At 43.7% G+C, this 16705-nt stretch overlaps 1 long non-coding RNA gene across 3 annotated transcripts in view; it reads left to right on the top strand.

Annotated features, from left to right (window-relative positions):
* LOC138480833 (uncharacterized) overlaps window positions 1-16379 on the top strand; it is a 135403-nt gene extending 119024 nt beyond the window's left edge. For 2 of the 3 annotated variants that reach the window (XR_011274140.1, XR_011274138.1), the window contains one exon: window positions 3641-3716. This is a non-coding gene — a long non-coding RNA (uncharacterized lncRNA). Of the gene's footprint in view, window positions 1-3640; window positions 3717-15393 lie in introns of those variants that run through there. The other variant, XR_011274139.1, reaches the window with a different exon arrangement.
* Window positions 16380-16705: the final 326 nt, after the last annotated feature.

Here is a 16705-nt window from a genome sequence, read left to right as displayed (position 1 = left end):
GGCATCATACAGGATATTCAACAATTTCCAAACCTGTGACAACCCTGTTTGATAGTAAATGGTGTCACAAACTAGGCCCTCCCCGAAAAACCTACCACACATTTTTGTTGGGTGCTCGGAATGGTATACACTATAGATTGCCCTTATAAATCTTACTTAATTGATTCTTCCATGTCAGGTGGCTTGCTTGCGAAAATGTCTTTTACATTGTTGCAGGGTCGCAGTATTACCATTGGCGCTTGCCCCTGCCATCCACCCCTGGATTTCTGCTCCCTGATTTGCTGGAACTGGTCTCCCCAGGCCTGGGACCCAGCTCGGTTATCAGCTCTCTGTGCACCTCTTCAAGGTGGTGAGAATGACTATGTGTACCCAATGTGTCTGTTAGCAATGCCACTTTTACGTGTGACAATGGTCTCCATGTTGCAACGTTGTTGACTTGTTCAAGTTTCACTTCACATCTGTGGTGCTGAGAACTGTTTGTCTTCTCACCGCGGGTGAATACCCATTGTCTAGCTTAGCTGCATCACTTGGTTGAGGACCATGAAATCGAGCTCTTTTGGTCTGCAATTATGAGGATTAATTCTGTTTGTCTGCAGATGGCTGTCGTTTTAGGTCAGGAATGTGTTGCTTGTCTCTGACCGTAGCTCTGAGCATTGGCCTTCCTGCTCTGTGCAGCCTGGGTCTGCTTTTCTCTCATCTCTCATCCCGTAGTTTGAGGCCTTATGTGATCTTTGTTATACTTATACTATGATTTCTGCACACCTATGTCGTGCTATGTTTCCTATAGGTTAGTTATATTTGGTCCTGCCAGGCTCCTCATGATCCTGTAGTTCCATAGGGTTAGTTGCCATAAGCATCTGCAAGCTTGCTCTGCATCTCTTCATTTCCTTGCATTCAGCATTTCTGCATTTGGCTAATGAGAAAAATAAAAACAGCTTTTGACGGTATGTATATGGGTATGTATATGTATCTGTCCTCTGGCTACAGAACTGTGTAAGCATGCGTGTCAGTCACTGGTGCTCATGGGGGCTGTCCGAATAGTGAGCGACTTCTTGCCTTCTTGACTCTTTGGGACGTCATGTTCATGGGGATGAAGGAGGGCAGTATTCGGACCCTCTCTTCACATGTTTACATTTTCTAGGCTGCGCATCAGGGTCCAAGACGGATGTGTGTGACATGAGGTAGGACCAATTGATTTGTTCCCACTCACCTGGCTTGTGGTTCTACTTGGTCCCCTGGAGCTGGGTCAAACTCTGATGCATCCTCTGCTTCAAAGACCCCCTCTCCCACTGGGTGTCTTGGCTATGTCCTTGCACTGAAGTGACAGGCAACAATTACTAGGGTTGCATCCACTATAGCCCTCAAATGGTGCAGCAATTTGTCATGTTTTGTTCCTTTGTACCGATGACCATCATATCTGTTATGGTGGCACATTCTGGAATTATTTATTGGGGTTTAGATGGATTGCCTCATTATTTGCTGATACACATCCTTGACAATATGGGCTGTGTGCGGGGTCAAAAATGAGAGTTGGACACCAAGTTGTAATGTTTTCAACATTAGACATTTTATTAAAATAAAACGGCTTGGATAAAGACATTTCTGTCCCTATCCTAAAGAGGTTTCTCTGCCTAGGAAATCAAAACTAAAGATCAGTCAGTGTCTCATCGTTAAAATTAGGCAAACTGTCCTGTGTCCAAAACGTATCATACCCTCAAACTAAAAATGAACAAAAAAAGTGCTATGTAAATGTCTCTGCTTTAGATTAATCAAAAAGTGTGCAAAAACTAAGTATGCAAATCCAACAAAACAATCGTCTCCTGGGGATCCTTCCCTTCACACCTGGGGTTTGTGGATCCCCTGGAATACTGTCCTACCAGGTATCTTTCCCCAATGGCTCACTGCCTGATGCACTTTTTTCACCAGGTATTCTTATAATCTTTTCTGATGTTCTAGTTATATTAGACCATACATTTGCTGAGCTAAAACGGGCATCAGAAGCACTTTGGTAGTATGCCGAAGAGAGCTTGCTAATTATTAGGAGAACAAACATTAAGCTAATACTATTAACTTCTAAGAAAGTACAGCGCCCACAATAGTTATTCAGCAATGCACCAATTGATTATGTCACGCCTTGAAACACTTGTGTATAGGCGCGTTATAAATGCCATATCATATCATATGTGTTAGAGTATAAATACCTGGGTGTTGAATTGGAACCTAGAAGGGACTATGAAGCTTCCACAACTGCACGCATAAGGAATGCAGCCCGTATGATGTCCATGATGTACCAGTTTGTATTGGGAACAGGGGGATTTACTTTGGATGGAGCGAGACGACTATCATCTATGGATTGCAAAGTTTGACTATGTGAATGTTGATTGGTTACATCACATTGAGCGCACATTTTGAAAATGTTGCGGTTGCCCTCATGCGTACATATGGCCATCATCAAAGTTGAACTTGGGCTGTCATCCTTAGAGTCGATGGTACTAAAAAATCAGTCATTGATATATCTTCAGACTAAGATCAGTACTGAATCTCACTTGCTGTTTAAACGGGGGATTGTGCTACCCACTTTGGCAAAGCCAGACTAGTTTATGAATCTAGTATTGTTAAAGTGTTCACCAAGGTGGGATGGTTGCCTGATTGGCATCTAGAATTACACAAATTTAAAAAAGACGTGTGCAGGAAAATTGCGTTATGGGACTGGGCGTAAAATGTCTCTCATTGTCCACCTTAAACAGTTATGGTTTTGTCTCTGAAATGTTCTACACGTATTTGGAGCCACAACGCTACCTGGTCATATGTCCATCTAAGCACCTGCCCCGCTTCATCCTTTTTTTATGCTTGAACCGGCTACCTGTGCTGTTAGTAACAGGTCGAATACTGAAGATACCAAAAGCTGAGAGATCATGTTGGATTTGCAAAAATCCGTGAGCCCTGGAGTCTCAAAAACATATGCTGACCGAGTGTCCGTTAATGAGCAGTAGATTCCTAAAACAACTAGGTGAATATGTTCACTACCCAGATACAATTAAAACTGCTGACTTTTGGCATCTTTGCTATAATACGCAGAGAAAAAGACTGCAGTTAGCGGATATAGTGTAATAGCGTAATACATAAATACCATGAAAAGGTTAAACTAATCGCCGGCAGTTTAAGGATAGCCCTTGATAGTTTATTTGGGCTGTGGTTGGGAATGTTTGATTGTATGATTTTAGCCGTTATCTGTATTTCTATATTGTAATTCAAATGAGTTGATGAAATGACATTGTGTACCAAATTTTAGAATTACTTTTGTATTATATATATTGACTAAATGTGTAAAGTTTTATTTACTAAAACACATTAAATAATAAATAAGTATGACCTTTTCTTTATCTTTCAGTTCTCTTTCACACAGTTGTACTCCTTCACTGTTTATACTTTATTGGCTCCAGCTATTACTTGTTCCAACTTCCCCCACACTGACATTTCATATATGGAGACTTGTTCAAGTTTTGTTTGTTAAATTTGTTGTTAGTCCTCAATTTGGGAAAGTGTTTCACGCTCTGCTCCCTTTTCCATCCCTCCCGTCGGCTTCTCATTCATCTGCTAGTTGAACTGCTGCTCTGCATTGTGATCACATCCCCGACAGCCTCTCTGCTGCTGCCGGCTCCCCAGCGGTCCTCCTGCAGTACTCGTTGTGTTTCTGCCTGTCTCTCAACTTTCTGGTGAGAAGCGCCTGCCTCCTTCAGCACAGTCTGCTCTCGAGTGTCTGCCTTCAGTTCCGCTTCCCGCTTCACCTGCTCTGCAGCTCTATTGTCCACCTTCACTTTTGGCTTGAAGAGGCACACCATTTGTAAATGTCCCACACAGATGATTTCCATCACAACAACTAGTCTGCAGGTTTAGCTTGATGTTTCTGTTAAATCACATTAACTCCTTTTTCCTGATCTGAGAACTTGAGGATTTATGTGAGTTGGAGTCCATAGGATTATTGTGCTTTACCAGTGCTGTATTGTTTTGGTTCTTTGTTAAATTGACTCTTTCAGAAAAACAGAGATGTTAAGTGAGCATTATATGTAATGATATATTGTTCAGATTGAAAGTATGCAATCAGCATTTTATAAGTTAGAGTTTCAGAAGAGGGGGAGAATACCATGTCTCTTCTAGTGGAGTCATCCGTTCCTCCCGATAGTCATCATCTCCCACATGATCCTCCCTCATAATACCACCTGCAGGGTCAGGATCAGGTAGTGGCTGCTGTCCCCTGGCCATGTGGGAAGAGATCATCACTGGGTAATCAGTGATGACTTGGCAGGATTCACCACAACTGCCCAACAGGGTTACAGTGCTTTTCTGTCCGCGGTGTATGGTGAGATTGGTGGATCTTGGGTTCCACTTGGATGGATTGCAGATTCATTTTCCATTGGCTTTTTGCCTTTCTTTTTCCAACACATTTCTGCTACACTCCAAATTAGCGTAAATATGATCTTATGGTACAGAATCTATGCATCACGGGCAACACTGATTTGCAAACAATTTGTAAACACATGTTACAATGATTATGATTTCATTTACTTGGTTTTACAGGTCATACGATTGCTGCGAGGGTGGTTATTTTGTGACTCACATGGAAACCTTTCATAATCTGAATTGATGGATTTGTGTGACTTTATTATCACTACCTACACTATGCATCTGGGCCTGTGCCGGTAGGATATGCAAAACCTGGGTGATATGTCCATAGTCTGAGCATGTGTATTCTATTAAACCCAACTGGTAACTCTGCTGCTTGACCCCCTACGATCTGTCTATCATCCAGGCTAGCTCTGTTGTCCAAGTGATGAGATTATGTATTCTATGTAAGCAGATGGTATAATGTAACCAATATCATCTGTATCCCTTCTTATATTGTAGAGAATAATGGGAGGGCCCCTCTACAGGGGTCTAACACAGCACAAATACTACTACATGTGGCCTGTGGCCAATGTCTCTGCTATTCTCTCAGCAGGCAATCACAATGTGTACATTTAAGTACACCCACCATCACTGGCGTAGCGGGGGCCCCCACACACTCTGCTGTCCCCACATGTCCTGGGAGGAGGGGCACCATTGAACTAAAAAATGATATACAAAAAATCTTGTTCTTTTTTTTTAGTCACTCTGTCTTCATTGAAGGCAGGGTGACTACAAAAAGAAACTATTTCGTTTTGAAGTGGGAGGGATCACCCCACCCCATGACATGGAAGCCTCTAGGCTGGAGGCCTGCATGTCATGGGGTGAGGGAGCTCTATGACTTCAAAAAGAAATTGTTTATTTTTTAATTCGCTCTGCCTTCATAAATACATTATTTCCATTATGGTTCTGTCCTTAACTGAAATAATTTAATTATAAAGTCGGAGTGACGTCAAAAAGAAAACATTTCTTTTTGAAGTAAAAGGGCTCCCCTCAACCCCATGATGTGTGCGTGTGTGAGTGTAGGGTGAAAGGGTGCACACTTAAATGTATAGGTGTCTGCCTGTGTGAGTGTATGGTGAAAGGGTGCACACTTAAATGTACGGGTGGCTGCCTCATGGAGCCTGACTGATGAAAGGGTGCACACTTAAATGTATGGGTGGCTGCCTCATGGAGCTGATTGATGAAAGGGTGCACACCTAAATGTATTGGTGGCTGACTGTGTGAGTGTATGGTGAGCGGGTGCACACTTAAATGTATAGGTGTATTCATGTGTGAGTGTTTGGTGAAAGGGTGCACACTTAAATGTATGAGTGGCTGCCTGGGTGTACCTGAATGGTGAAAGGGTGCACACTTAACTGTATGGGTGGCTGTCCGGGTGTACCTGTATGGTGAAAGGGTAAACACTTAAATGTTTGGGTGGCTGGGTGTACGTGTGTGTATCTTCAATGGTGTGGGTGCTTGTGTTCAGGGGCACAACAAAACCTACATTTAGAGGGGTGCTAACCCTTCAAATGTTGGGAGAGGTGCTAATTTCACCGGTGGTCAGGGAGGGGCAAACTTATTTGTGTGGGGCATCTAACTTCTTGTCCTTCTCTGTCCGGCATCGGCTCTGTAGGTCAGCCCGGTCGAGTCAACATAGCCCAAAATGTCTAGGGGGGGCTGAAGTCCAGCCAGCTCAATGGTGTTGCACTACCACTTGAGTTTAATCCGTTGGTTACTTAGTGTTAATCTTCATTACTCATAGCCCTATTCTTGCTCATCCCATTACTTGTGTACGAGGCACTTGGACTCATACACAAGTGCTAGGAGGAGGTAGAGGGACATGGAGGTAATTCCTGGCTTAGTTCCCTGTAATATTCATGACACCTAGTCCCACTCTTCCCCATCCCAGTACTTACCTATTAAGCAAGGGGCCTCATACGTAAGCACTGGGACAAGGAAAAGGTACATGGATGTAATTTTGGGCAGAGAAGCTGATTTTGGAGCTTGGTGCAGGGGGTGGGAGGGAGAGGGGATGTGTGGTGGGGTGTGGGTTGGGATGGGGTGGGATGTGGATTGTGCAATAAATTGTAATGGCCATCCATGTCCAGGTTAAGAAGGCTTGCTGAGTGGCATTAGTGACTAGAGAGGCACTTTGGTGCAGCCAGTCCAGTAATTTCTTAGTTTGACTTGACTTGTATTTAAATGGGCATCTCTGATAAAGCAGTCCTGCTAAGTGTAATTACCTAGCTAGGCTGGCATTTGTGTGCTGCCAGTCTAGCCTTGTCACACTGCAGCATTGTATATTTTTCTGGGCATCTGTTATAGAATAACCATGATAAGTGTTATTGCTTTGACTGGCATTTTGGTGCAACCAGTCTATGTATGTCTAAATGTGTCCTGTCCCCTGCTTTACTGTATTATGTTATTACGTGTCTAGACTGGTCTACATTGTGCAGCCATTTGGACATGTTTTCATTGGGGCATGGCATTTTTAAGAGAAAGGCATTATATTAATTAAATCATTAATATTCCTGGGCACTGTTGGTGACTTGCATGTATTGGATTTTTAGATTGGTGTTACCCTACAAAAGAATTGCAAATGCCCTGGCCTTTTAGCCAATTTTTCTCAGAATGTGTGCTGTATGATGTATTAAAACACATATTTATATCTTTTTCCTAGTACAGTGTGCGGCGTACCCCTGCAGAGGAACATTTGTGTGTATTGTGCAAGCATAGTAATCTAGGGTGGCCCAGAGTGTGGCGCGACCCGTGATTTTTTGCCGAGTTGGGGTCGGGGCCCTTAGCATGGCTCGGAGAGGGACACCCACATTTTGTGTTACACCATTGCCCACCATCCATTTCCCCTTCAAGAATCACCAAAGAACACACCCACATACACCACAAATTACTACAGGAGTGTTGGCCCCATTTTCAGTATTTACTGAGTTAGGAGTAAAATGCTGAATATGGAGTAAAAAGAAAGAAACTGGTGTCAATAATGTCAGTAAATAAGATGACATTCCAATGAAGCCTGCAACGCACATTATGAACAATTTGCACCATGTTTTGTGTATGGGCATTTAAACTGGGTTTGGGTCTATTTGACCTAAAGCATTTGACCTAATCACATTTGATAGAATTTATTTGACCTTTTTTTCGGTCTGAAATGTGGGGGGGGGATCCCCCAGAATCACCCCACTTGACCTCAACCTGATCTATACCATTACCCACCCCATATAAATATTTAATTAAATTTGACCGAAAACAGGTAAAAAAATGCCGATCAAATGTTTTAGGTCAAATGTCATTAGGTCAATTACGCTAATACCCTTTTGCGGGCACTGTGATATGCCCATGTGGTCACACTCTTCCAGCTGTTGCCGTCTTATGAGCGGGTAGTAACATAAAAGTCTAGGCACTGGCATCAGAGGTCTCACTGAGCAAGTGGGCAGGCTGAAGCAGTCCCGTACTCCAAACAGTATGCGTAATTGAAAAGGTACTGCTGGTTGCCATTACCCTCGCTACGTTATCCCTGTGCACAGTATTATGTTGTGATTGGAAAGTTGGGCTGATAACTTCTATTCCAAGGATTTGAAGGTGATAGCCTATTCCTGAAAAGGTGACTAACCAAAAAAGATTAAATTATATGACACAAACTATCAACAGTAAGTTGCATTGACATATTGCGTGCGAAAAAGAACATGATTTGCTCACACTTAAAACATAACTTCAGAAATAAAAAATATAGTTATTTAAGTACTCAAGTATTCAGTTTTAGAATACTCAATCAGTCTTAATGCTAAAAAACATAATCACATATATTAAAACCGTGTGCTTTTATTATCATTTGAGTTAATGTGTAAGACATAATTTAAATTTTGAATAACCCGGTCTATGGCTTGTGACAAATCTGAAAGAGGTGTTTGAAGGCCTTCAGGCATTCCCCTCAAAGGATGCAAAAAATCAAACCTAAATGAGCCCAGGCAGAAATAGGTTCAGTGATACTTCTGTTAACACTTTTGGCCACACTTGTTCAATGTTATTTTCTGCAGCTGTATACATAAGGCACATGGGTATCTGTGAATGGAATCATGTGAGCTGGAAAGACTGGCCCTATGTCTGGAAGTGCTCTTCCACTAGCCCTCAGGCCTCCCCTGCACCACCCTATAGATCACCATTTGTGGTCTGTCTTGCGGATATATCATTTATGAAGAATATTCTTAGACTATATATTGAACTAAACGTCTCGGATCTATGATGTTTCCCTGCGAGCAGATTTCACCAAAGCCCAGTTCCCTTAGCCCGGTTTCAGGGCTGCAGGGAAACATCATTCCCTTTGAGCGCCCCCTTCCCTGGCCTTTTCCAATGCGGTGGACACCCATGCAACCCCCACCCGGTCCCACCCCTCTCTCCTACACCCCCAGTTCCAGTCATATGTTCAGCGAGGGACACCCCTGCCACTCTCAACCCGACAACCCGCCCTCTCGTTCTTAACATTCATACACACACACACACACAAGCATCCCACACACATACACATACCCGTGCACCTTCTCCAAACCCCTCCTTATCTCTCAGTCGACGTCACCGTCAAGATCAACCCACTTCCTCTATGCACAGTAAACTAATGCGCTGGTACCCGACAGGCCGCTGTTCATGAAAGCGACCTGGCGGGGAAATATTGACAAGGGAAGTGGGCTGTTCCAATGTCTGCAAGACATGCCCCTCAAACCAATCTCATCCCATGCCATGCCTATTGCTTTCAACATACCTTTGAATCTCGTTCTACTTTCAATGCTTTCAGTGTAACCACTCTGCTAACAACTGATAAAAGCCTGTGCTTTGAACAGATTGGCACACACATGTTTAGCTTTTATATATTTGGCGGATAATATAGCCCCACCTATACATTATAAGGATATTAACATTCACCAAGGTGTTCTGTGCCCTTGTGAGGAATTGCAATCCGGCATGAGTGTAAGAGTCCTGACTGTTTTGATTTTTATGAAATATAAAATTATGCAGTTAGCTCCATCTCAACCAGACACCCTTTCCTTATGCCTATTCTTCATGCCTTCATGCCTCAAAGCATAGCAACACTTGCATCAGTCTCCTGATCTGTAGCATCTCCAGTGGCACAAAGCAAGTGGAAACGTTACAGGTGCCCCTTTGACAGCTGCCGTGACAGCCAGGTCAATTCAGTACAGAAGATATATTTAAGTCTTCAGGTCTGTTCCAAAACCATCATAATAATGATGAACGACCCCACTGCTAACAGGAATCTTGATGTATAAACGGTACCTATTTGTGTATGGGGATTGGTAGTTCACATTTTAAAGCGGCATATGATTTGTATCAAATATACATGTCAACACTGTTGTGAGCACAGGTTAGCTGTGGAAGGGTTGTGTGTATTGTAGTCAGACAGCCTCCTCCTGCACAACCAGCAGGACCACAGACTGAAATACTATGCCTCTCTTTTGATCTTTTGTGAGCTCCCTTGGGAGACAGGTTTAAAAGAACGCACCCCAAACTAAATGACCATCTTTAAACAAGGGGGTTGCTTAGCAAAAGGCTTTGAGGTGCATGGCTGTAGAAGGGACCTTGGACAGACAAGCAGGCATAGCAGAACCAAAGGCAGGAAGGATTCCTCCATTATATATTGGCCTTTCTTTAATTCCGTTCCGCCACAATTCCCACACAACAAAACGCTTTGCATATGATGCAATAAGGCACAAGTCACTTGTTATCTCAACAGGGATTGGGGCTCTGAAAGCAGGATTGCTTTTACACAATCCCATGTGGACTTTCGCCTTTATAAGGAAGGGGTATCCACCTCTTTTGTGAATTCACTTTTGATACTCCCACAACTTAAGGAAGAATTCATCATGGCCCTGTTCAGAGAGAAGTCCTTTCCAAATACCTCTGCCAGAGGTCAAAACAGGCACTCCAAGGCAGAATAAGGCACTGTTCCTTACCCACCCCATGGGAATAGTGGAGGTGAACTGCTGCTGAAGCAAGACCTGCCTCTCTGCCAACTACACTGGTACGCACAACCTCACTGGAGGTGAAGACCTCCTGAATGTGTTAAATAGCATGCTGGGATAATAAGAACAGGGACTCATTGTGTCCCTGCACCCATGAACTGGGACTAACAGCAACTGAAGAAGCCAAGCAGCTGGTCCCCTGCCTTTTCTAGCACTTTGAACGGCCTTGATTTATTGCCCACGGCGTTCAAATACATTCATACCAACAGGACCAATGGTGCTGCCTTTTGCACTTCCTTGATCCTCTTTGAATTGCAGCTGTCATTCCACCAACAGATTTGCTCTCATGCTGCACCAGCTAAGTGCGTCAATTGCCCGAGTTCAAACAAGAAGCTTGCCACTCGAGAATTCTTCAAACCACACGTTTCAAACAGTGCCTCGAAACACTAGCATCTTCATGGCTCAAACCGGAACCGACCCTGGTGTCCTCTTTGACTCGCACCCTTTGAGCCCTGGATCGAACTGCAACACGCTTCAATTCAAATCCTCCTGAACAGCTCCTCCCTGCCTCGACCATTATAATGTGTTGCATCTGTACCTGGTTCGACCCACTCAAAGATCGATAAGAAGCCTGTTTGGATGCCATTAAACCACCAAGAACTTTTAGAATGACCCAGACCCATTGGTCCATTTGTTGGGACCCTAAAGACTGGGTAAATCCAATTGTCCACCTATCTCCCAAAGGACATATCCTTTCTACCGACCTTTTAGTGATGTATTGTCATTTCCTCCCAGCTAAGTATCCAGAGTCTTTGCATCATTACATTCTGCATTTCTCTGCCTTTCTTTACAGGGGTGGGGTTTGTTAGTGTTTTCTAGCACAGTTTTCTTTGAATATTGGTTTGTTTATTCAAAGTATATATTGTTTTTAGAACCTTGATTGGACCTTCCTTTATTTGCTTGGCTCTGTTGTACTATTGTTGTTTGTGTTGCTGCTATCTCACATTCACACCCCTGTTGAGTATAGCCGGACATCGGGCCACTTTTCATAATAGGTGAAGGAAGCATATCTCTTACCTGTGCCTGTTTCACCTTTATGATTGGGATCACTCTTGTTTTGTAGCAGTATAAGGGCTGAGAGGTGGTTTAGCCACTACTCACCCCGGTACTCTTGTTTTCATTTTAACATGTTTTTATTGGTGTTTGTATAAATAAATTGTTTACACTTTGAAGACGTATAACTATTAAATGTATCCATGCATTTATAATAGCGTTTCAGTATTGAGAAAATAAACAGAATAGCAAATTAACAACTTTCTTCACTTGCCGGGCCTCATATTGCTCATTTGTTCCGTGTGTGTGCTAGGCGTCAGTGGCGGACAATATCAGCAGTATAGTGTGACATTCAGATTACTCTCAATTTAGTGGCATCTACGGTTATTTAAAAGTCATAAGTGGGAGCCAGACAGTGTTCATGGGGGCTTGTCATCTGACGGTTGAAACATGTCCCACACCAATGTTTTCCATGCTGCAAAACTGACACTTCCATCTGCCTCCAACCTGCAAACCCCCTCCATCTACACTGTGGTTTCCGCATCTGCCCAACGTCCAAATTCTCGGTCTCAGCGCACATATTGTGGGCCCTCAGCTGATTTCCAAGCCAATGCGATGGTTCTTTTAGCTAATGTACACGCCATTTCCCTAAACTTGACCACATGTTTATATTTGATGTTTCTAGGGTACGTGCCCAACAAGCATTCTTTCGGTGACCATTCATATCTCGCAATTCCAGCTTTCCTACAGGCCTATTCTATCTTTGACCCCTTTACTCCTATGGTGCAGACCGCTACATGTACAGAACTCAAAGGTGACTTTCAATATCCTTTTAATTAACTGTTAGGGGTATGTCATTATTTATAGCACCAAAACACAACACATTGAAACTATATACACATTTTCAATGGGGAGTCACATATGAACCAGAATTGTCTATAGTTCCCTGGTTATATCCCGAGTTTTGTGAGGCCGTGGGCTTTGGATGGGCCTTTGGCAGCTAGTGGGGTTGAGTTACAGAGTGAGGATGGTCTTCACTGCAAAGAAGGGCTTAAAGTGGGGAAAGTCCTCAAGCCTCATAGCAGGGATGAGCCTTGTAGAGATGAGGCTTAAAAGGACCAGGATAGACCTCACATCCAGTGTAGGCTTGTGTGAAATCACTACTGCTCTGCAGGAGTGGCTGAACAACCTACTCTACTACTAACCCAGTGATGATAACAATTATAAATGTAAAACAGACGCAGCCTGACAGATATACCTCCTTTGCCTTTTGTGGCAACCTGGGCTGAGTGCAGGTTATACTCTTAGGAGGGCTGTGAAGTTATCACACTAGCAATAGTAGAAAGACTCCACAATTGAAGAATGCCCCATCAAGATCCTTTAAAAAAAATCAAAAATGCAAATAACTAACTACAAACACATGTCAAAACCTTGGCTTGTGGAAAAATAGCCGGGGTGATCAGGTAATCAATTTCAACAATGACACTATAAAGGATTGTCTTTTCAAGAAAATGTGCAAAATGCAGCTTACAAATCTCGGGGGTCCCAAAAGCGTACGTGAGGGCTGGACCTCTTAACAGGAGCTTGATCTTGGGTGTTTGACAGTGTGGAAATGGGCTTCTCTATGCTATCCTTGTGGTTGAACTGGTTTCAAGATGCAGTGAGTCGCGCTTCTCCAGAAAGCAAGTCAGTATCAAATCGGCTTCGACAGAATGCTCTGTGTGCGTCGATGCAGCGCTCAAAACAATGCCATTACAAGGGTCCATCAGTCTCAGCAGAGCTAATGACTCGGTTTGTGATATAATTACCAGTTACCACTGGTCCACGTCGGTACAGGACACAATGGCTTCCAATGGTTTGGGTCAGTGGTCGTGGGTCGGGGCGAGTGGAGCTCCTTTAATGCAGTGCTTGAAAGAAGTAACACGTCAAAGGGGTTCAGCAGCAGGCAGGCAGCTGATATTCAAATTGAGGTGGCAATGAGTAGCCCTACACTCCCACTCGAAGGAGCTTTTCTGACACCTAGAGATGACCCTTCTCCTCTAGTGAGGAGCCTGGTTCCAAAGCAACTGGCAAAGGGGCCGGCCTTGATCCTGTCACTGTAATGAGTTACTCTTGCCTTCTTGTATCATGCCCAGAGTGCCTGTCTCTACAGGAAACTGAGGAGACAGGAAGAAAAGAGAGCCCTCAGATAAACAAGATGGTGGAATGCTTCTCAGATCCACTTTTCTCTCTCTGGCTATTCTAGCTTTTCCCCATTACCAAGCCCATAGGCTCTAAAGGTCCTTTGGTGTGCAACACACAGATGTGAGGCCTTTATTTTGTTTGTGCTCCTTTGTTGCAGCTTCCGGAGGAGATCTCATGGTGAAAGCTCTGTGGCCTAGGGGGAGGTGTTAGATATCCTACCATAAAATCAAGAACGCAGCATTCTGTTTATTGTCTCCTTGATGCATTGGAGACAGCAAGGCTAGCCATGGAAACACAATTCCCTCCCCTTGCTGGTCTGGGCTTGCAGAGTGGACACCTGTATAACATCAAATTGGTGCGGCTTTAATAACTGTGTGCTTTTATCTGTCACTATACCACAACCAGGTATGGCTAATTCATAAATATTAACCTGCCACCAAACTGATAAGACAAAAATTATTAGATTTTGAATCAGAAGCAAAGAAGTAAAACGGTCACCTCTAGCTGCAGTGCTGTTTGGTCACAGCAGTTGTCAGGAATGCAAATTTGTCCTTTGAACCTGCCCTGTGTCACTGAAAAGCAGGTGCTGCAGTTGCCAGGAGACTCTTGCAGCAAAAGCAGATGTATGTGCTATGCCTTTGGCATGGCGCTTTATGAGAAAGGGTTCTGGTTAGTAGAGTACAATTTTAGAAACAGATGTACCTTCAACATTGTATTATTTAATACAAATGAAAAGCCAGGCTGTCACACCCTCGACACATGGCACTCTGTTACACATCCAGAACAGGACTGCAAGACTTGTCCTTGGCCTAAAGCCCTGGGATTGTATCTCTCCAGCCCTGAAATCTCTTCATTGCCTCCCAGTGACTGCAAGGGTTCTACATTTTCCTCAGGGCTTTCTGGGGCCTGGGTCCTAAATACATTCAACTCTCCCTCTGTAAATACCTTCCCACTCGAGCGCTTCGGTTCTCCACCTCCAGCTCCCTCAGAACCAGTTGCTTCTCCAAGCATCGAGTTGGGGGTAGATCTCTTTCCTCTGCTGGAGCCTCCCTCTGTAACAGCCTCCATGCCACTCTGAAACTTGAGAACGATCTCCGGTTCCGGAAGCACCTTAAGACTTTCCTCATTGCTTCTGCCTTCGCGTTTTCTCTCCTCTGCTGATCTGTCTGCTTCCCAGTCTGATCCCTTGCACTTGGGTCTGTATCTGTAACCCTACAGCCCTCTTACCCCCACTTATCAGACACCCCTTGTCTGCACCTGAAACCCCACACTTGCCACCCTTGTGTTATACCTTTCTCAGCATTTTCCACTTCTCCCCTCTCCCTTGCACTCTGCCCCCCTCTCTCCCCTGCACTTGCACGTTCTCAATGTCACTGGGCCTAGTAATATCGTTGTTTTGTCCTCCTGTGTTCCCCTCCCTTGCCTCGTTGCACTCTGAAACACGTGTGCATGAGCGCGATACAAATAAAATATCAATATCAAGTCCCAACAAGGCTTGGATGGGACTGGGGGTAATGATTGTCTTCATAACCGGGATGCACTTGCTTATGAGAGGAATAAGGGCAGGGCGTGATTAGAGATTGGCCTTGGGGAGGAACTGGCCTTGGGAGATGTTGATCTCAGACAGAGAGCAGTGTTTGAGTTATGAGCAGGGAAGTGATTAAATCACAACTATCTGATTATTTTATATTTTATTATATAAGATTATATTATACTAACCTATGTGTCTATTATCTTACAGTTCGGATTCTAAGAACGTAAGAACAAGACTGCAAATAGATGGTTGAACTGAAGATAATAATGTTATCCAGTGAGAGAGCAAACACAGGATAGCTTGAGTTATTTGCCTGCTGCAGTCTTTCTGCTGTGACCCACAAGAAGTTTTCATCCTGTCTAATACGTTTCACCTGCTATCAACTTGAAGTAGCGGCTTCATGCTAGAAGACCATCTTACAATGTTGATGTTTTGACAGCTGGGGACATTAATGGACGCCATAGCATGAAATTCAATAGGTGTAAAAGACATTAGGGTGTCTTTGTACCTTAGGTTTTCAAAATACATGGGGTAAATTGACATTTATGGGCTCTGCGCTGCTGTATACGCATCCCCTTTCGATCCTCTTCCATCCCCACCCCATTTAGAGAAAATACACCCAAAATGTCACAGCTGAAAGTGGTCCCCAATCTCAGCCCTTGGTGTGTAGGCTAGAGCATGTGGCTCCTTTCTGCACCTTCTGCAGCTTTAGGGATACCTACAAAGAATGTGCTTAACAATGGACTTCTATCCTAAACAGTGAGTCACTAGTCCAGTCCTGGGTTTAAATTTGCATTTTTCCAGAATGCATACTAAAAACAAGGACTGGAACATTTCAGCATGAATGGAATGGAAGGTGTTTGCATGTATTCTAGATCTGTAAAATTTGTAGAACATCAATACAAAATCGAGGTGTTGCCTGGTGTGGCGTCACTCGTGTTGTTAGTTAAAAAAAATAGACATTTCCACTGGTTGCCACTCAGAAAGCAATGTTTTCTATCAGAAGAAGCGGTAAGCTCTGCCTCTGTGAGGCTCCGCAGGTGAAATCTGGAGGGGCGGCTGCTTCAGGCGATGACAAACAAGACTCACAAGAAGTAGTGACAGAACTGTACAAAAGTGAGACATACAACCCTCAGAAGCATGCACGAGCCACAAGCCCTTATCTCTATTTATCTCTTTATCTATTTATTTATTTATTGATAAATGACGGCAAGGTCATCTGCATCCAGTGGAATGGAAGGAGATGGCTAAGGGTGAAAGGATATTGAACTTCCCTCTCAACTCAAGCGAGGCCCAGCACTGATTTCCTGAAGCCAAAATCCGTCTGAAATGTGGGATTTCTGTCCAACAGAAAGAGAAAGGTTAGTCATGGAGTTGTGAGTCATTGAACAGAGATCATTAAATAGCTACAACATCCATGTATTTATTTATTTATTTCATGTGTTGATAGCGCCCATACCCGGATGTATCACAGCGCTAGTTAGGATTAAGTACAGTACATGCAGTAATACAGTCAATA

This window comes from Ambystoma mexicanum, chromosome 5p (assembly GCF_040938575.1).
Source record: "Ambystoma mexicanum isolate Mex_15411 chromosome 5p, UKY_AmexF1_1, whole genome shotgun sequence".
Taxonomy (NCBI): Eukaryota; Metazoa; Chordata; class Amphibia; order Caudata; family Ambystomatidae; genus Ambystoma; species Ambystoma mexicanum.
The sequence above is the reverse complement of the archived record's forward strand: the minus strand, read 5'-3'. Positions and strand labels throughout refer to the sequence as shown.